This window comes from Cornus florida, unplaced genomic scaffold, assembly GCF_030987335.1.
Source record: "Cornus florida cultivar Cherokee Brave unplaced genomic scaffold, ASM3098733v1 CherokeeBrave_3.0.0_Hap2_Chr07, whole genome shotgun sequence".
NCBI classification, from domain to species: domain Eukaryota; kingdom Viridiplantae; phylum Streptophyta; class Magnoliopsida; order Cornales; family Cornaceae; genus Cornus; species Cornus florida.
The window spans coordinates 37,593,145-37,614,583 of NW_026775577.1; the positions used below are offsets into that span (position 1 = coordinate 37,593,145).

A 21,439-nucleotide genomic window follows, 5' to 3' on the forward strand; every position below is an offset into this window, starting at 1 on the left:
ATGATCACTCATGGCTTGTGATCCCCTCTAAGGAATAGATAAGCAGAACAATGATCGATTATGGCGTGCGACCCCCTTTAAAGCTTAAATGAAGCAAAGAATGGTCAAACATTGAGAATACAAGAAGCTTACCATTGTGGAATCAAAATCAGGACCAGAAAGAACCTCGGTCCTAAGCCCTTACTTGGCTCGCAGGAAAAGATCACAAGTGTATGATATCAAGTAAATGGCATTGAAACAAACAATTTTCAAGACAAAGCAAACAATCCTCGGACTCGTGTCAAATTGCATTTCAAAATTCAAGTTAAGCTCAAAAAGTGATACTAAGGCCAAAGACATAAATCACATTCCACTCATGCATTTGAAACTCCAAACATCCATAACATACCCCCAAACTTAGTCAAAGATCAATTCCAAGCACAAAAACTCTCAAAAACTATCAGTGTGACATAAATGTGTGCAAAATGGTGTATAGACAAGCAATAAGTTGCAATTATTCCAAAGTGCACATAATTATTCAAATAGGAACACATTGACAAGTTTCAAGGTCAAAAAGCAACAATGGAATCATTTGACTTCAAAAAGTTGGGTTGGAATAGCAATTAATCTAATTTGCAAGAGACGATCAAAATCATGATATGGAAAGTCAAAAGACATCAAACTTGTGACATAGCATGGCAAGAATCAAGAATTGCATTACAAACAAGTTCAAAGGCACTTAGCACATGCAATTGGATGGAAAAGAATCAAATAGAACAAGTTTCAACTCAAACAAGGGCATTTTGGTTAACTTTGGAATTACTTGACACTTTTGGGGCAAAATTGGAATTGTTGAAAACTTTGGAGTCAAAACATTCAATTGCATTGTAGAAAAGCTTCATGACAAGAATCATGCAATGAATGAACAACAAAAGAAGGAATCATGCAACTCGACTTCTCATTTTCAAAACAAAGTTCAAAAATTTCCTTTTTAATCATTTAAATCTCAACAAGTGTAATCACAAAGCATTTCAACATTGAAAGTTCATTTTATCAAATCAATGCACTTGAATCTTGAGCTTAAGTCAATTGGAATCAAAACTTTTCAAAGAGGTCCATTTGAAGCCCTTCTAAGCATTTAAGACAAGACTTTGCATTTTCAAATTCAAAGATACAAAAGTCAAGTCAAAACATACTGTATGCATTTAAGATCATTCAAAAGCAACACATCCATGCATTTCATATTCAAGACAATCAAATGAAACAAGTCGGGACTATGCTCACAACATTTCAAATTTTTCAATGCATGTGCAAGTTACAAATTTGCAAACAAGTTCAAAGAAAATTTTCATTTTATTTCAAATTGGAATTGCAAAACCATTTTTAAGAACTTGAAGATTTTGTTTCTTTTCAATTCAAATCCACACTTTAAAACACTTTGTCAACTTTTATTTCAAATTAAAAAAATAAATCTCATGCCTTTTGGAGTGCAAAATCAAAGTTCAAATTGAATTTTTCAAAAATCCAGCATGGTTTCCCCTTAAAAATGGTCATTTCCAAAATTTTCAAACACAACAAATATGCATTTCAATCACAATCGACAATCAAGTAGCATATAGAATTCAAATCAAATTCAACATTTCAGTAAGGGACTTCGCCCACAAAATCAATCCATAATCAACAATTGCCCGTTCTCCTTCTAACTACATCAGCAACCACAATCCATTCTCCATTTGTCAAAGTGTGCCCATCACCGTTCAACCAAAATCAAGGTATGCATTCCAAAGTTTATTGTTCCATTTTGTTTTAAAACAATTTTCCATTTCATTTTTTATTTGTTTTAATTTTTTTTTCAATTTTTATTTGCTTTTCAATTTTTTATATCCGCAAGCATATATACAAATGCAGAAATAAAATGCAAAATATAAAAATAAAATAAAATCGAAACAAAACATAAAATAAAGAAAACAAAATAAAAATAAAAATAAATGAAAGAGAACAAATTGGAGGATACCCGATCTAAAAGAGAGTAGAGAAGAGTTAAACGAAGAGTTTGGATCAAAACAGAGGATTTCCGGCCTCACCGTAGCTGGAAAAGATGGCTGGAGTCTCGCCGGAAATTTCAGAGACTCGCATGAGCTTGGAACGAACTCTCCTTGGCCTAACTCACCTAGAGATGATGAAAATAAGGCAACCTGAGAGAGAATAAAGAGATAGAGATGCCGATTTAATAATTTGTCGTTTTATAGGTTCGATCGATCCGAGACACTTTATGAATGATCGAACTTCGATCGATCCAATGGACCTTGTGATCGATCACAGATGTCGGACACAGTTTTTTAAAATAGACCCAAAGGGTCACTTGGATCGTTCACATTGAACGTTCCAAGCCCTCTCTCTCCTTTCATTGCTCCGGCCATCTTCCCCACCTTCAGTGAGCTTTCGGTGATCTTCAAACTCCAGATCTCGATCTTGTCTCTCCTTCTCCCTCTCGGTTCTCATCTTTCTCCATTTTTGGTATGTTAATTTCTCATTTTTCATTTTCTTTTCCATTTTAGATCGTTTTGGTGTTGGCCTTGCTTCGTATGTTTAGTTTCAATGCTTCAATGATGATTTTATTTCCATTTTTGGGTTTGCAAGCGTGTGTATATATAGTTTTTATTTCTGAAGTTGATTCGGGGGTCACGTGCCGATATAAGTGACCGTATTTTCATTGTTGAGGTGTATAGGGGGTCACGAGCCTTGAAGTGACCATTGGGATTCGCCTCGTGCCTTCCATGTCACGAACGGGTGATTTTTCATTTCTCAGCAGGTTCGATCGATCACACTAGTGCCATACTTCTGCCGGTAAAAATGGAGCTTGATGGAGGACAGCAGGGTTGGGGATTAGTTCGCCGACGAGAGAAAGAAGAAGGTGGAAGTGGGTCGCGGTTGTGGGATAGAGAGTGAAAGAGATTGAGATTGAGATATGAGAGGGAAATAGAGAAATGGAGGAGAGAGAGTGAGGGTTTATCGAGAGAGGGAGAAGAAAAAGAGAGAGAGAAGGAAGAGGGAGAGAGAAAGAAAGAAAAGAAAAAGAAAAAAGAAAAATAAATAGAAAAATAAAAGAAAATTAGGGTTTGAATGGGAAGGTGAAAAGTTAAGGCATTTTTCGAAAATTCAAATGATGCAATTTCGATCAATCGAAGGGTTTTCGATCGATTGAACACTTACTTCAATCGATCCAAATGGATTTCGATCGATTGAGATGAACTTTGATTGATCGAAATGGAAGATGAAAAGTCATGAATTCAGAGGGTTCGATCGATCGAAAGTGGAATTTTGGTCAATCAAACTGGGGTTCGATTGATCAAGTCTTCACTGGAAGTGCAAAAAATGCAAAAAATTGCCTGGAAACTGGATCTTTCAATTCAAATCATATCTAAACGACGAAGGAAATATTAAAACAAGAAATGAGGGAGGAATAGGGTTGTCAAACCCTACGAAGCACTAGTCTTTAACATCTGTAGTAAAACGTTGGGCTCTTTTAACCCGGATCAAAGATCTTAAAAGTCATCCCCTCCTTGATGGGGTGAATAGAACTTTGAACCCCACCTAACAAACCATTCCTTAAGGAACTTATTGGATTTGGTTTAAATGAAATTGATGGCCCTTTATCAACAAAACTTTTGGGCTTCCATGCCCTTTCAACACTAAAATTGAAAACATTTTCTTTTGAAACCTTTTTGGAATGCAAATCAATTAAAGTTTCAACACCGAGCAAAAAATCATTTTTGTCAAATTCATTTTCAAAACATTTTTCAACAACACATATCTCTTCATGTTTGTCTATAGAATTGGGGGTTGGATTAAAAATGTTCAACTTCACTTTCATATGACCAAATGAAATCTTCATTATCCTCGTCCTACAAATGATGTTGGCATTAGCGATAGCCAAGAATGGATGGCCAAGGATAACAGGAATTTGGCTCTTAGGATCTGGGACCGGCTCCGTGTCAATGACAATGAAATCAACTGGGAAAAAGAACTCATCAATTTTAATCAATACATCCTCAATAATACCCCAGGGCTTCTTAATGGATCGGTCGGCTAGTTACAAAACTACCGATGTCAATTTCAAATCACCTAAGCCCAATTGAACATAAACCAAGTAAGGGAGAAAATTCATACTCGCTCCTAAATCAAGAAGAGCTCGATTAATAAGATGATCACCAATAGTGCATGAAGTAGTCGGTGAACCAGGGTCTTTGAATTTTGGGCGGGTGTTGTGTTGTAAGATTAAGCTTACTTGCTCAGTTCAAACAACTTTTCTCAATGCTTGGCTTTTGTTCTTCCTCTTAAGGGTGCAAAGATCTTTTAAAAATTTAGCATACGCCAGAATTTGTCAAAATACATTTGATGAGCGCTGAATATTGCATATTCGAGCCCCTAAATATACGTATGTTAAGGCCTAAAGTGATACTTCTATCCATTGCTAGATTGATTTATGTTTAATATGCATTTATAGGTACTTTCCCAGAGAAACGGTTAAAATCGGGACTTTATGATGAAAAGACTGATATCGAAGCTTACAAAGTCGTTGTCGATCATTCAGAGCAAGCCGAGAACTTATATGGTATAGTTTGGAAGAATTCAGGATCCAAAGCTCGAGCCCAAGTCTTGAGGCTCGAGCCCTGCAACAGAAAGAAGAAAAATCAATAAGGCATTAAAGCTCGAGCCTTGTACCTTCAGAGCTTGAGCCCTACTCAGTAGTGCTCGAGCTTAACCTCAGGGTTCTCAAGCCTTGATCTTTAAGCTCGAGCACAAGGCGTCGGAATTTAAAGAGTTGATTTAATAGAACAACTAAGCTCCCAGGGCCTCGTGCCAGACCTCAAGGATCGAGCACCATCATTCAAAGCTCAAGCCGTGAGTACCTAAAGCTCGAGCCTGGTACCTAGAGCTCCAGCCCATGAAGCTTAGATCGAGCAATGCTAAAATAAATGAATCCCAAAATATTCTAAGTGTTGAAGGAAAAGACGCTTCGAAAAATAGTTGAAGAAATTTGGCTAAGTATCAAAGTGAAGATCGAGCACCATTCCTTGAAGCTCTAGCAATAATTTAATAAAGCTCGAGCCTTGTTCCCAAAGCTCGAGCCTGAACCTCAAAGCTCGAGCTCTACTTCCTAAAGCTCGAGCCTCCTATGACAAATCAGATTTAAGTTACAAGATTATTCTTTTTACAAGTCATATCTCATTCCAGATGGGCTAGAAAACCTAAAAGTCCACACGACCTTTATTTTCTTCTATAAAAGAAGGCACAAGCCTTGATAGAAGAATTCCCCTTTTCTCGTATTATTCAGAAGGTTGATAATGTGGTGGTGGCTTTTAGGGTTTCCATAACCTTAGAAGGTAAAGATCGTGAGAAGAGAAGTGTCGTTCGTGACGATGGAGACTACTACGACACAGATGATATTCGGCATCGTCATGAGTAGCTAATTCCTCTCTTAGGGCACTAATGTAACCCAATCTAGTACTATCGTTTGATTGTTTTTAACTCCAGGATGTTTTAACAAATATTATGTTTTTGATTACATGACTATGAGCAATTGAGATAACTCAATTGGATTTAATGCTTTAAATAGTTTTCAAATTGTTTTCACCTTATCTTAGATATAACTATTTGTTTTCTATTCTCAACCTATTCTTATTGGATAGTATCTGCCCTACCGGACATAAGAGGTCATGTAACGGTGTTCCAATATTTTTTATAAAAGAATGTTTTAATAGTCTAGGCTTATAGACGATTGATTGTTTACAAATTAGTTAATGTAGTTAGAGTAGGTAGGGGAATAGTCCATGCTAACCGCAGATAAGCTATAGATAGCTGCATTTTATAAAACATCTTTCTTTAAAACCCAAATTAAACGAATGTTATTGAGTTCAATTCATTTAAAATATAATTTGTTAAATCCCTATAGTTGAAACAGTTAACCATAGTATGAAGGTTGTGGTGAAGTCAAAGCCCTAAGAACTTTCTCTCTCTGATCACTCTAGTTTAATTTTAGTTTATAATCATGACAACCATCAAACAATTCAACTAGTTACCTGTAAACCAATAGAGATTAATTAAAAGCAGAACATAATACCTCATCTCCCTGTGGGTTCGACACCTTCTCTATAGTGCTATCCTATAAAGATTCATACTATTTCGAGTGGTTATTTATAATTGACAAAACAACACAACAATTTTTGGCACCGTTGCCGAGTAGATTTGTTATTTAGTTTAGTTTTTAATTAGTTTTATTTTTGTTTTACCAGTCTTCGGACTTTCTGATATCTCACCTTAATTCTTTTTTCTTTTCAAGTGCAGGAAATTAGCAGTGAGGACAAAGACGCTTAAGGGATAAAAAGCTTTGGTTTATTAAACCTTCTGTGAGTTTTTGCTGTTTTATTTTACTTGGAAAATTTTGTTTTTCTCACTATTAGGATTAGTGGAACTAGTGCATGTTAACTCGCCATACTTAGTCAAAACCTTTAGTGCATGATCCTGAAATAGAGAGAACTCTTAGTCAATTAAGAAAACTTAAAAAACATTTGAATACAATAGAAAGTTCCTCTAATAACATGGCTGAGAATCATGATGCACCGGGTAATTGCAATGGCAATGGTAATGGAGAACGGGTGTTACCTGTTTCTCCACAATCACAATTAAATGATCATTTTATTCCTACCACATATACTTCCCCTTCGTACTTTGTATTTCCGGATGCTGATGCAACCTATTTTGAGATCAAGCTTACTATGATCCAAATGCTTCCTACCTTCCATGGGTTTGCAACAGAGGATCCTTATGCGCACTTGGATGTATTTTTGGAATTGTGTTCGACTACCAAGTTGACCACTCTTACCAACGATTCATTCAGGATGCGACTTTTCCAATTTTCTCTCAAAGACAAGGCAAGAACTTGGTTGTAGTCCCTTCCACCAAATTCCATATCTACATGGGACATGTTGTAATAAGAGTTTTTGAAAAAGTACTGCATAGTGGGCAAAACCTGTCAAATGAGAAGAGAAATTATGACATTTTCCCAAATCCCGGGAGAACAACTCCATGATTCATGGGAAAGTTATAATGATCTTCTAAGAAAGTGTCCATACCATGTTATTGCTAAATGGCACTTAATACATATTTTCTATGATATTCTTTCTGATTCTTATAGAAACATGGTTAATGCATCTAGTAATGGAGCTTTTTTGCATAAGAGTCCAGCTAACGCTTGGGAACTGTTTGAGGCCCTAAGTGAGAATTCAGTGCAACATGCGTCTTCCTCTAGGTCTAGGTCTAGGTCTTCACCCGGAATGCATAAGGTTAAAAAACTCTATGAGGTAGACAAATCTAGTGAGTTAGCCGTTCAAATAGAAGCATTGAACTGTAAGTTTGATCAAATCTTATCATCTGGCTTTGCTCCTATTGCTAATCCACAAGCTGCCTTGCAAAAGGAACTTTGTTTAATATGTGCTAATCCTCCCATTTTACTGACACTTGCCCTATGATGGGACAATCATCTGAGATCCCATAGGAGCAAGTGAATGCTACATTCTCGAGACCAGAATATAATTCATATGCTTCTACATGTAATTCTGGCTGGAGAGATCATCCAAATCTATTTTGGCGTAATCAAAGTCAAGGAAAAACTATTCCTCAATCATAGGGACAGTACCAAAATTCATCCAATCATATGCCACAAAATAATTCTTTCAATCAGTCTGGTATTTATCATCCACCTCAGTTCAGGAATTAACCCACTCAAATTCCTAATCTTCCACCTGATAAGCGCCGAATATTATATATTCAAGCGCCCTAAATTGCATTAGTAAAGTCCGTTGTATGTTAATTTATGTAGATTATCTTCATTTCTATGTTTTTATGCATTTTCAGGTTCCTTGGCCCAAAAGGAGCAAAAATAAGGTGTTGTGGATTTTTGACCATCAAAAGGCACAAGGCTGAATTTCTGGCAGCAGTGGAGTCAGGACTTTGCTGGCCATTTTGACCTTGCAAACTCGAGAACTGGACTTCCATTATAAATTGGCATATTTAGATCTCTGAATTAGCTTTCTAAATCTTCAAACGGTTTGTCATTCGGAGCTCAGAGAAGAGAGTTATGGCCTTGTTACCAGAGGTCCGCAGAACTGCCTGGCAGCAATGAAATTCTGCCTTGATCTTCATTTTCGACCAACCATCCTTGAGAATTGGATCTCCACCAAAACATAAAGTATTTAAAGCTCTGAATTAACTCTCCAAATCTTCAAACGGTTTGTCATTCAGAGTTCGGAATGCAAAGTTATGACCATTTCATCAAAGTAGGTCTGGGCGGAGCAAGTGAAGCATGGAGCTTTTTACACTAAATTCGAGTGCTCGAGGCCTTGCTTCGAGTGCTCGAATTTTGGGCAGAATGCCCTTCGGAAATGGCTCATTTCAGCCCACTTGCACCTTGGTTTCTTCATTTTGTTTTCCTCTTTAATGAAGTGGTTGGAGATGTTAGTTGGTAGCCTCTTGGAGTGGATAAGATATCTAATAAAGGGAAGCAAGGCCACACAAAATCATTAAGCTTCATTCTACAAGATTAGAGGAGAGAGAAGAGAGCAAAGGGGAGGAGTTCTTGAAGCTTCAAGGAGGAAGCTCGAAAATGGAGGGGAAAGCCTTGCTTCTTCCTTCATCTAGGGCCACCATGGGTAACTAAACCTCTTCTAGGGAGGTGATGAAGCCTCCCATTTTGTTCATGTTCTAGATTAGGTTCTATTTTGGGGATTATAATGTATAAACTTTGGTCTTTTCATAGTTTAAGAGCTTATTACTTCTTGTAATGAATATTCATGTTTAAATGATTGATGTGAGTTATTTAGCTTGTCTTGATGATTCTTACATTAGTCTTATTGCTTTTATTTTCATAGTGACAATGAAGATATTAACTATGAATGGTTTCAAGGCATGTTGATTTTGAAACTTGATATTCCATTGCTTAGGTACCTCCTTTGATGGACTATGCTTGATTCTTACCTTCATGTGCTTCATCATTTGATTAAATGCTTGATAGTCTTTTGCTTAAGTTAATGTATTTGATACTACACCCTAGTTTAGGTAGTCCAAATGTGTTGTCTTTTGATAGACCATTCTTGTTTTAATCTCATGAACTTTTTATTGGTTATGAAGCAACTATGTGTTGCTACATAATTCTAGATCATTGCTTATATAGTGTTTATCCCCAATTTAGTCTTGATTTAGCATGTATTTAGGGCGTAGGTGGATTCACTTCCCTAGTTTCCCCTTTTATTATCTCTAACTCTCATTTACTAGCACTATTGTTTTATGCACATTTGAATTCCTAGTTTAGTGACAAACAAAACAAACCCTCTATGAACACCCCTTATCACTCTAAAATGACTCTAGACACTTAGGTTGCCATAGATTAGCGCAGTCCCAGTGGTTCGACTTACCCGACCAATAGCCCTATTTTACAATGATTCGTGCTATTGCGAAGGTTGATGTTTAATTGACCAACCGATCACCACTTCCTCCTAAAAATTCTGCTTTTGAGGACCAAACACTCAATGCTCTTGTTGATCTTAAAGTCAATACCCAACTTCTTAATTCTCATTCACAAGCCATAGCAAAGCTAGAGGCACAAGTTGGGCAAATAACAAGTACTCTATCTCAAAGAGAGGATGGAATGCTGCCTAGTCAGCCTGTAGCTAACCCGAAAGGGCAGACTCACATGATTGATAAAACCAATTCCTCAGGAATTCATAATGAGCAAGTTCAGGATATTACTACATTGAGGAGTGGTAGAGTGGTTGATAATCAAGTTGAAAATGTACAGGAAGTAAAAGAGAGGCTTAGGGTTCCCATTGTTCCTATCATTTATAATCCACATCCCAAGGATATTTCCTCAAGTTCTATTCCATAATCCACCACAGGAGTTGAAGGTGGAGTCATTTCTTCATCTACTCCTAACCTTGAGGTAGCTAATGAGCCAAGAGTGCCTTATCCTGAACGTCTTAAGGAACTCTCCCACTTTGGTAAACAAGGGGAGAAAATTCAAGATATGATGGAGGTCTTTAAACAGGTCTTTAAAGATCCTGGTGCTCCTACAATTTTTTCCATCATTGGAAACAATGTGATAGAGCGAGCACTTCTTGATCTTAGAGTAAGTGTTAATCTTATTCCTTACTCGGTGTATGAGAAGCTAAGCTTGGGAGAGTTAAAACCTACGTCGGTTGTTCTACAACTTGTTGACCATTCTATCAGACAACCACGAGGTATTGTTGAAGATGTATTTATAAAAGTAGACAAGTTCTTTTTTCCGATCGATTTCTTAGTTCTTGATACAGAACCGATCCACGATTCCAAAAAGTATATTCCAGTCATTCTTGGGCGTCCATTTCTAGCCACAACGAATGCTTACATTAACTGTAGGACTGGAGCCATGGATTTATCTTTTAGAAATATGAAAGTCAAATTGAACATCTTCAATGCTATTCATCATCCCCACGATGATAGTGAATGCTTCTTGCTTGATGTTATTGATGAGTTGGTTGAGGAATCACTCCCAACTATTTTATCCAAGGATCCTTTAAAAGCTTGTTTGAATCACTTCAATTATGAAGACTTCGATATCGAATCTTCAATAGCTGAAGTGAATTCCTTGCTCAATTCCACTCTTATAACAGATTTTCCTCCATGGAAATCTAGACTTGAGCCTCTTCCTCCACGTTCTAGTACTCTGCCTATTCCTTCTTTAGAGTCTCTACCTAAGCTTGAACTGAAGCTACTACCGGATAAGCTCAAGTATGCTTTCTTAGGTTTAAATGACACCCATTTGGGGATCATTGCTTCCAATCTTACAAGTTCCCAAGAAAGTAGTCTGTTAAAAGTTATTGAGCAAAATAAATAGGCTATTTGGTGGAGTGTGGCTAATTTAAAAGGAATTAGTCTCATAATTTTCATGCATTAGATTCATTAGGAGGAGGATTCCCGAACATCTCGGGAACTCCAAAGAAGATTAAATCCTAATATGAATGCGGTGGTTTTGAAGGAAGTTGTGAAGTTGCTAGATGCGGGAATAATCTACCCCATCTTAGATAAGAAGTGGGTGAGTTCTACATAGGTAATATCTAAAAAGACAAGTATTACAGTAGTTAAGAATTCCGAAGGAGAATTAGTTCCACAATGCACCACCGTGTTTGTATTGATTATTGGAAACTCAACTCTACTACTAGAAAATATTATTTTCCATTACCATTCATTGACCAGATTCTAAAGTGATTGGTTGGCCAGAGCTATTATTGCTTCTTAGACGGATATTCCGGCTATAATCAGGTTGCCATTGATCCTAAGGATCAAGAGAAAAATATTTTCACTTGTCCATTTGGTACATTCGCATATAGACGGATGCCTTTCGGATTATGTAATGTGCCAGTAACATTCTATAGGTGTATGATGTCTATCTTTTTAGACATGGTTGAAAAGTTTCTCGAGGTCTTCATAGATGACTTCTCTATTTTCGGATCCACATTCAAAAATTGTCTCTAAAATCTATCCCTAGTGCTTTAGCATTGTAGGGAGACTAATTTTATTCTTAGTTGGGAGAAGAGCCATTTTATGGTTCAAGAGGGGATCATTTTAGAGAGAGGTATCGAAGTTGATAGAGCCAAAGTAAATTTAATCTCTAAATTGCCTCCTTCTACCTCCGTAAGGGGAGTATGATTATTTCTTGGGCACGCTGTGTTCCATCGACATTTCATCAAAGATTTCAGCAAAATTTCTCGTATTTTGTGTAATCTACTTTTAAAGGACGTTCCTTTTGTCTTTGATGAATTATGCCTAAAAGCTTTCCATAAGCTTCGCTCTCTTCTTTCTTCAACTTCTATCATGAATCCTCCAAACTGGGCTCTTCCATTTGAGATCATGTGTGATGCATCTAATTATGATATGGGTGTTGTCTTAGGACAACGAGTAGATAAACTTTCTCATGTTATCTACTATGTGAGCAAAACTCTTTCAGAAGCACAATTCAATTATACCACGACTAAAAAAGAGTTGCTTGCAGTTGTCTTTGCTTTGGACAAATTCAGATCTTATCTATTGGGTTCTAAAGTAGTGGTCTATTCTGATCATTTTGCTTTGAGACATATTCTTTCCAAAAAGGAAACCAAACCCGTTTGATTTGATGGATCCTCTTACTTCAAGAGTTTGATTACGAAATCCGGGATAAGAAAGGGTCAGAGAATGTGGTAGCTGACTATCTTTCTAGAATTCTTACTGAGGATACCTCAACTTCACTTCCAGTTTGTGATTCCTTTCCGGATGAACAACTATTTGGGGTTTCTCATATGGATTTGCCTTGGTTTGCTGATATTGTGAATTACCTCGCAATAAGCAAAATTCCATTATCTTGGTCAAAGCAGGAAAAAGATCGATTCTTCTCTCAGATTAAGGTATACTATTGGGAAGATCCTCAACTCTTCAAATATTGTGCTAATTAAATCACTCGTAGATGTGTTCTTGAGAGTGAGTTTCATAGTATTCTAACCTTCTGTCATAATTTAGCTTGTTGAGGTCATTTCGGTGCAAAGAAAACTACAGCTAAAATTCTTCAGTATGGTTTCTTTTGGCCTTCACTCTTTCGGGATGCATACTTGTTATGTAGGTCATACCTTCGATGTCAGTAGTTAGGATCAATTTCCAAACGAAACATTACACCCTTAACTCCGATCTTAGTCATTGAGGTTTTTGATGTATGGGGTATTGATTTCATGGGTCCTTGTGTTCTGTCAAATCATAATGAATATATTATTATGGCTGTTGATTATGTGTCTAAATGAGTTGAAGTAGTGGCTACTAAAACTACCGATCACGCAGTCGTGGTTGAGTTCATTAAAATGAATATTTTTAGTCGATTTGGTATCCCACAAGCTACTATTAGTGATGGGGGTGCTCACTTCTATAATAGGTATTTTCGTACTTTGGTACAAAAATACTCTATCACTCATAAAGTTGCTACTCCCTATCATTCCCAAACAAGTGGCCAAGTTGAAATATCCATTCATGAGATTAAGAGAATTCTTGAAAAAATGGTTAAGCCATATCGTAAAGATTGGTCATTAAGACTCCGAACAGCTTTTAAGACTCCGATTGGTACATCACCTTACCGTCTCGTCTATGGTAAAGGGTGCAATCTTCCTATAGAGTTAGAACATTGAGCTTTCTGGGCTATAAAAAAGCTCAACTTTGATGTGAACTCTGCTGGTTCTAACAGGAAGCTTCAACTAACTGAGCTCGAAGAATTACGTAATAATGCTTATGAGAGTGCTAAAGTGTACAAATCAGAGACTAAGGCATTTCGTGACAAACATATCTTATGTAAGACTTTTGAGCCCGGGAAGAAGGTTTGGTTGTTTAATACACAACTAAAACTTTTTCCTGGAAAGCTAAAGTCACGTTGGGAAGGTCCATACGTGGTTATTTCTGTTACACCCTATGGTGCAGTAGAAATACAAGATTGTAAAACTAGATAGTTGTCCAAAGTCAATGGACAGAGATTTAAACCCCACATAGAGGGTAGTGTGCAGAGAGGCGCAGTGGAGGTAGTAGAACTTTATGATCCTATTTACTTGGGCTAGAGAGGTCAGTTTTCTTAGAGCTATCGATGTTAAACTTAGCATGTTGTCGAGCTATCGATGTTAAACTTATGATTTGTATGTTGTACCGTAGTTTCTTTTTGTTTTTCTTTTTTTTCTTTTTTCTTTTTTTTGTTTTTAATTTTTTTTTTTTTTAGGTTTTGTCTATTTTTATTTGTTAGTTTAGTTTTAGCTTAGTTTAGGTTAGGTTTATTAGGAAAAAAAAAAATAAAAATTGAAAAATACAAAAATTTGTCTCTAAGCTCGAGCATCATTGTTAACTTTAGGGTTTTCAGCGGCTAAGCTCGAGCCTTAAATCTTGGGCCCGAGCTCTTGTAGTTTAAAATATAAGGAAACCCTCATGCCGAGCTTGGAAACCTCGTGCCCTTCATCATTCTTGCCTCCATTCTCTCCCAAATCTCTTTAATCTCCTTTGATTCACCATTCTCATCATCTCAGGAGTCAATCCTACATAAAAAAGGTAAGAATCTCTCAATATTTCTTCATTATATATATATATATATATATATATATATATATGTATATATTTTTTATATATACTCATTGATTTTTCCCCAAATCAAATCCAAATGCATAGAAACTTTGATTTAATTATTAGCATATCCATTCTAATCAAGAATCCGCATATAAACTTGCAAAAATTCCAGATCTAAACTTAGATTTGAAGAACACAGGTTTGGGTTCTTTTGGAGGATTGAGTTGTAATTTTTTGAGATTTAGGGTTATTGTGTAATTGAGCAGGAGTTTAAGGGTTAATTTGGACATTTTTGGAAAGGTTGGGAGAGAGTTTGGATTCGGTAGAAACCCAGAAAGATCGAGCTCTCATATTTGGGTTCTTAGATTTGAAGAACACGGGTTTGGGTTCTTTTGGAGGATTGAGTTGCAATTTTTTGAGATTTAGGGTTATTGTGTAATTGAGGAGGAGTTTAAGGGTTAATTTGGACATCTTTGGAACTGTTAGGAGAGAGTTTGGATTCGGCAGAAACCTAAAAAACTCGAGCTCTCATATTTGGGCTCGAGCCTTTGCTTGCAGAAAGCTTGAGCATCAGGACATAAGCTCGAGCCTCAACCAGAGTAAAGCTTGAGTCATTGGATCTTAGGCTCGAGCAATCTTAGGCTCGAGCCTTGGAGCGCATATTTGAGGATTTTATTGGACAGTATTAAAGGATAGTGCCGGGGCTTTAGACATTAGCGATGCCTCGACATCCACAATAGAGGGTTATTCAGACTCCAGCTATAGCACTAGATGATGCATGACGGTATAGTACTATCTATCATGAGACAGATTTCATGTTGGAGGATTTTCAGCACCGCAGAGACACATTCTAGGAAGTGGAGGCCCTACAGGCTTGACAGCTGTCAGGATTTCTGAGGCATCTAGCACAGGTTGCCTATCCTCCACTGGTGCGTGTGTTTTACTGCACTTTGCTGCTACATGCGGGTAATGATGCCTATGATGGAAAGGATTTTTTTACAGCCACTATTGAGGGAGTGGAGTTAATAATGGACTGTGAGGCTATAGCACGGGCTATGGGCTGCCACCATAGATGCCATGCCACTCTTCAGGAGCAGTTTCCCCCCAACCTATTTAGAGAGGCTATGGTCAGAGCTCTTGGCCAGGGGAGGCACTCCACTACCTTAGAGACGGTAAAAAAGTCATAGCTTTCGAGATGTTTCTGGTTCTTAGATATAGTCCTTGTGACCAATGCTAACCCTATCGGACATAAGATAGGGCAGTGTATAGAGATGGTGGATGCGCATTACGCATTCCACGCCGGCTATTGGGTGTCTATACCCTAGCTGCTGTTCCTACAGAAGCGCTGGCTCTATGCTGAGATGGGAGAGGCTAGATGCCTTCCTACACACCACTTGTATTTTCTTAGGCTTGTTACTCACCTGATAGAGATCTCGGGGATTCCATTACCCCTGAATGAGGCTATAGTTACTGTCTTCACTCAATATCGTTTCACTTAGTGGAACAATGTCTAGGGCCATATGCCTAAGACAAGGAAGAAGGAGTTGGGGCTTGGTGATGAGATCCAAGAGGATCGACATGTGCTACATGGACCTCCTTATCCACCTCCGCCTGCTATTCTTCCAGTTGATCATGTAAATGCAGTAATTGGGGATTATGGAAACTTTCCTGGAGGTGTAGCTGAGGAGGAGGAGGATGAGGATGAGGACGAGGCCACGGAAGATGAGATAGATACCTCTGATGGCCAGGCCCCACTGAGGAGGAGGCTAGTTCCTGTAGCCCAGCCTGAGAGTTATTCTTAGGCAGAGATTAAAGAGCTATAGGCCAAGGTGACCAAGCTGCAGGATGGATAGGCAATGCTGAGACAGATGTTGATTACACAACAGAGCATTCTAGAGGAGCTATTACGCCGCACTCTGTCTACTCCTTCTACTTCTACCGATACTCCTCCACCTCATATAGATTAGCTGTTTAGGGCTTTTTTGTATTTTCTTTTGCTAGATAGGCACTTTTGTTAACTAAGGCAGTATTTTTGATGTATTTATTTCTTTATGTTGTATATTTGCCCTAAGTCTGTTATTTTAAAAGCATTGTATTGTTATTGATTATTTATATACATGTCTTTTGCCTATATTATACTTGTGTTGATATTTGAGCTACATGTGATATTTCTATATTATTACTCCATATACTTAATACTCTGATATATGATGGAGTTTATTGATTTTGCCAGGTACAACAGATTAAGTTTAGGGGTGATTTTTCTATATTTCCCTTAATGCTTCAATTTGGTCTATCTTTGCTGATCTGCTTATTTGGTAATATCTTTCTAACTCTTTTGTTCTCACACATTGAGGACAATGTGCACACTAAGTTTGGGGGTAAGGTAACTTTTGGAAAAAATTCAAAAATTCAAATTTTGATAAACACAAGGACATGATATGATATTTGATGTTATAAGCATGAGTTTGAGTCTGTTGATTGTCATATATTCTGTTTGCAGTTTGATGTTAGTTAGAAATGGTTTGTATGCTAAAATATTGTGAAAGGGATTCTTGAAATTTTTTGAAATCAGTTGGTGGCCTATGGTTCACTTTGTTAGGATTATCATTGTTTAATGAAATTAATCTCTAAGATGCTACACTTTGCACATATTCACACTTGCATGAATTTTGTAGGGTAAAAACTAGAGGTCTTGTTTTGTTTTAAGTTAAAATGAGATGAGCAGGTGGATTTGATAATTTTGATAACCAAGGCATAAAAAAAAAGTGGAAAAAAAAAAGAAAAAAGAAAGGAAAAAAAAGTGGTATGTATGCAATGCAATAAAAGAAAAAAAAATTCTTCACCAATATGAATGGAAAAAAAAAAACAGAAAAAAAGTGAATAAAAAAAGTAAAAAAGGGTCAAGTTCAGGTTTATACCTAGATTGCTTGAGCAATTAAGTCCTTAGGGCTGTGTTTTGACACCTAATGCCCTAAGACCATCTGGTTTAGGAGTCGTTGGCTGAAAGCTTGTTACATAAGGGGTTTAGGTTGCCTAAATTACTTGAATAATTAGGACTGGAGGGGTGTTTAACACTTCATGACCTAAGATTGTCTGGTCTGGGAGTCATTGGCTGAAAGTTCGTTACATGGGTGATCTAGAAAGCTTAATAGATCTGAACATTGCATAGTATCCTTTTTGAAAAATGCATACCTGTAGAAAATAGAATAATAATGCCTTAGGAGTTAGAATTTGAAAAGTTTACCTATAAATTGAGGAATAACAAGGAATAAATGCAAGCATGGACAGTGAGCCACACGTTTAATTATAAGATCACTTTAAATAGATAAAAAAAAAAAAAAAAAAAAAAGTGTTTTGGAGATTAAGATTATTGAATGAATGATTAAACTGACATATGGGGACCATGGCTGCTAAATTGAAATTGGAAGTTGAAAGTTTTTCTGATTACATGATTGGGTGTACGTGCTATATTTGACTGATTAATGAACTTCAGGGATAATATGATTTGAAAACAGGCTTAAATGAGCTTACCATGCAATTAAGGCACTGTTTTGAGATGTTTGTGGGTACCATCACTAGAAACCCTCACGAGACTACAACTCGTCCACTAGGGGTAACCTAGGAGTTGAAAGGTCTGTTGCATAGGCTAAATGCAACCGTGATTCCCACGAAAATGGCTTTTTAGTTCTGCATTGCTAAGGGACTAGAAATATATAAGTTTGTGGGTGTGATGAGCACTGAATATTGCATATTCGAGCCCCTAAATATACGTATGTTAAGGCCTAAAGTGATACTTCTATCCATTGCTAGATTGATTTATGTTTAATGTGTGTTTATAGGTACTTTCCCAGAGAAACGGTTAAAACCGGGACTTTATGATAAAAGAATGATATCGAAACTTATAGAGTCATTGCTAGTCATTCAGAGCAAGCCGAGAGCTTATTTGGTGATGTTTGGAAGAATTCAGGATCTAAAGCTCGAGCCCAAGTCTTGAGGCACGAGCCCAGCAAGAGAAAGAAGAAAAATCAACAAGGCATTAAAGCTCAAGCCTTGAACCTTCAAAGCTTGAGCCCTACTCAGTGATGCTCAAACTTAACCACAGGGTGCTCAAGCCTTGACCTTCAAACTCTTGCATAAGGCGTCGAAATTTGAAAAGCTGATTTAATGGAAGAACCAAGCTCCCAGGGCCTCGTGCCAGACTTCAATTATTAAGCACCATCATTCAAAGCTCGAGCCTTGAGTACCCAAAGCTCGAGCCTGGTACCTAGAGCTCTAGCCCATGAAGCTTGGATCGAGCAATGTTAAAAGAGATGAATCCCAAAATATTCTTAGTGTTGAAAGAAAAGACGCTTCGAAAAATAGTTGAAGAAATTTGGCTAAGTATCAAAGTGAAGATCAAGCACCACTCCTTGAAGCTCGAGCAATAATTCAATAGAGCTCGAGCCATGTTCCCAAAGCTCGAGCCTGAACCTCAAAGCTTGAGCTCTACTTTGTAAAGCTCGAGCCTCCTATGACAAATCATATTTAAGTTATGCGATTATTCTCTTTACAAGTCGTATCTCATTCCAAATGGGCCAGAAGACCTAAAAGCCCACCAAACCTTTATTTTCTTCTATAAAAGAAGGCACAGGCCTTGATAGAAGAAGTCCCCTTTTCTCGTATTATTCAGAAGGTAGATATTGTGGTGGTGGCTTTTAGGGTTTCCATAACCTTAGAACGTGAAGATCGTGAGAAGAGAAGTGTTGTCCGTGACAATGGAGGTGACTATGACATAGATGATATTCAGCATCATTATGAGTAGCTAATTCCTCTCTTAGGACACTGATGTAACCCAATCTAGTACTATGGTATTATTGTTTTTAACTCTGGGATATTTTAATAACTATTATGTTTTTTATTACATGACTATGAACAATTGAGACAACTCAATTGGATTTAATGCTTTAAATAGTTTTCGAATTGTTATTACCATGTCTTAGATATAACTATTTGTTTTCTATTCTCAACCTATTCTTATTGGACGGTATCTGCCCTGCTGAACATAAGAGGTTATATAATGGTGTTCCAATGTTTTTTATAAAAGAATGTTTTCATAATCTATGCTTAGGGAAGATGAATTATTTACAAATTAGTTCATGTAGTTAGAGTAGGTAGGTGGATAGTCCATGCTAACCGCAGATAAGTTATAGTTAGTTGCATTTTAGAAAACATCTTTCTTTAAAACACAAATTGAATGAATGTTATTGAGTTCAATTTATTTAAAATATAATTTGTAAATCCCCATAGTTGAAATAGTTAACCATAATATGAAGGTTGTGGTGAAGTCAAAGCCTTAAGATCTTTCTCTCTTTGATCATTCTAGTTTAATTTTAGTTTATAATCTTGACAACCAATCAAACAATTCAACCAACAGAACATATTACCTCATCTCCCTGTGGGTTCGACACCCTCTTTATAGTGCTATCCTATAAAGATTCGTTCTATTGCGAGTGGTTATTTGTAATTGACAAAACAACTCAACAGCATCCAAGAGAGGAAGATTGATTTTCACTTGCCTAAACACATCAATGATTTCATTTGCTTTGCTTTATTGCTTTTTAAAAGAGGTGGATGCTTTTAAAGCATCCGAACATGGAGCCTTATGCTCAAAAGCTTTTGCAAAATCATTTTGTGAAACATTTTCAACAATTGATTCTTTCACATTTAATGAAGGAGGAATAAGGTCTGAGATGGGACGGGTTTCAACTTTAGGTTGCACCGGTTCACTCTCTTCATTGGAAACACCAACATGGTTGTCAATCACTTTCCCACTTTTCAAACTGGTCACCGTATTCACATGCTCAAGTGTGTGACCTTCCAAAAAGGAATTGGTCTCCACAACAAATTATTGCTTAGGTGGTGGATTCAAAGACATTTTCCCTTTTTTCCTAGCATTCAATGTACTAGTTATTTGCCCAACTTGGGTTTCTAACTTTGCAATTAATTGGGAATGAGAATGAAGCAATTGAGTATTTGCTTCTAAAGTACCCAAAGAGGATAAAACTTTATCTTCAAATGTGGGACTCCTTGAATTACCTTGAGAATGTGATAATTGGTTTGGAAAATGAGAGTTTGAAAATTGGTTTCCATGTGATGCTTGATAAGATGAACGATAACCTAGGGAACCTTAACCTTGTAATGGGGGCGGAAGATACTTGTTTTGGAAACCACTTTGGGGAGGGTTTGAGCCTTCCTCTTAGCTTTTCCAAGAGAAGTTTGGATAGTTCCTCCACCCAGCATTATAATGAGTGTCATAGGAATCATTTCCTTGGGTAAAAAAAGCGGCATTCACTTGTTTATAGTGTTCAGTTTGCATATGTCCATGAGGATGATTGGAAGTAGAATGTAAAACACTAGAACAAGTCATGCATGATTCATTGGAAGGATGATGAGTATGATTAGGGGAGGAAGACACTTGGTTGGCCGAATTTTGGTTAGTAAAGAATTGATCAAACCTTTGAGATAAGGACTTTACTTCGACGACTATATCATTAGAATGGTCAACTTGATAAAAGCCAACATTCTTCCTTCCACCTATATTTCTACCATTTTTAGATGATAAAGGTCGATGCATTGAATTCTCAATCATGCTCTCATATAAGTGCCATACATCATCTTCATGTCTATCTAGATAAGAACCACCCATAGAAGCATCAACCATACCTTTATGATTGTCTGACCAACTTTCAAAGAAGAATTGAACTAATTTCCATTTAGGAATGTCATGGCATGGACATTTGCTAAGCAAATCGTTCAATCGCTCTCATGCCTCATGAAACAATTCCCCATCCCCTTGTGAGAATTCATGAATTGAAGTTCTGATTGAATTGGTCTTTGATACCAGATAATACTTTTTCAAGAACTCTTGTTGCATCTCTGCCCAAGAAGTTATCGAAAAAGGCCTCAAATTGTTAAACCAGTATTTTGCTTTATCTTTAAGGGTTAAATGAAAGAGTTTTAACCTCAAAACCTCTTCCGGCATGTCCGTGTATTTCATGGTGGAACACACTTCAAGAAACTCATCCAAATGCTTATAAGGTTCTTCACTTGGTAGCCTATGGTAATTGGGAAGCATTTGAATTGTTTGTGGTTTAATCTCATAATGGTATGCTCTAAATGGAGCTAATTGAATGCATGTTAGTGCATTATACTCATTAGGCACATAATGGTCTCTTAAAGCAAGGGGAGGATTCACAATTGGTGGCCCTACACGAGCACCATGATTTGCTTGAACAACGGGAGGTGGAGGTGGTCCAAAAAATTGGCC

General features: G+C 37.1%; 1 non-coding gene across 1 annotated transcript; it reads left to right on the plus strand.

Annotated features, from left to right (window-relative positions):
• The first annotated feature begins 20,891 nt into the window (after positions 1-20,891).
• Positions 20,892-20,998, plus strand: LOC132267933 (small nucleolar RNA R71). Its single transcript, XR_009469133.1, has one exon. It is a non-coding gene; the product is annotated as a small nucleolar RNA R71 (small nucleolar RNA).
• Positions 20,999-21,439: the final 441 nt, after the last annotated feature.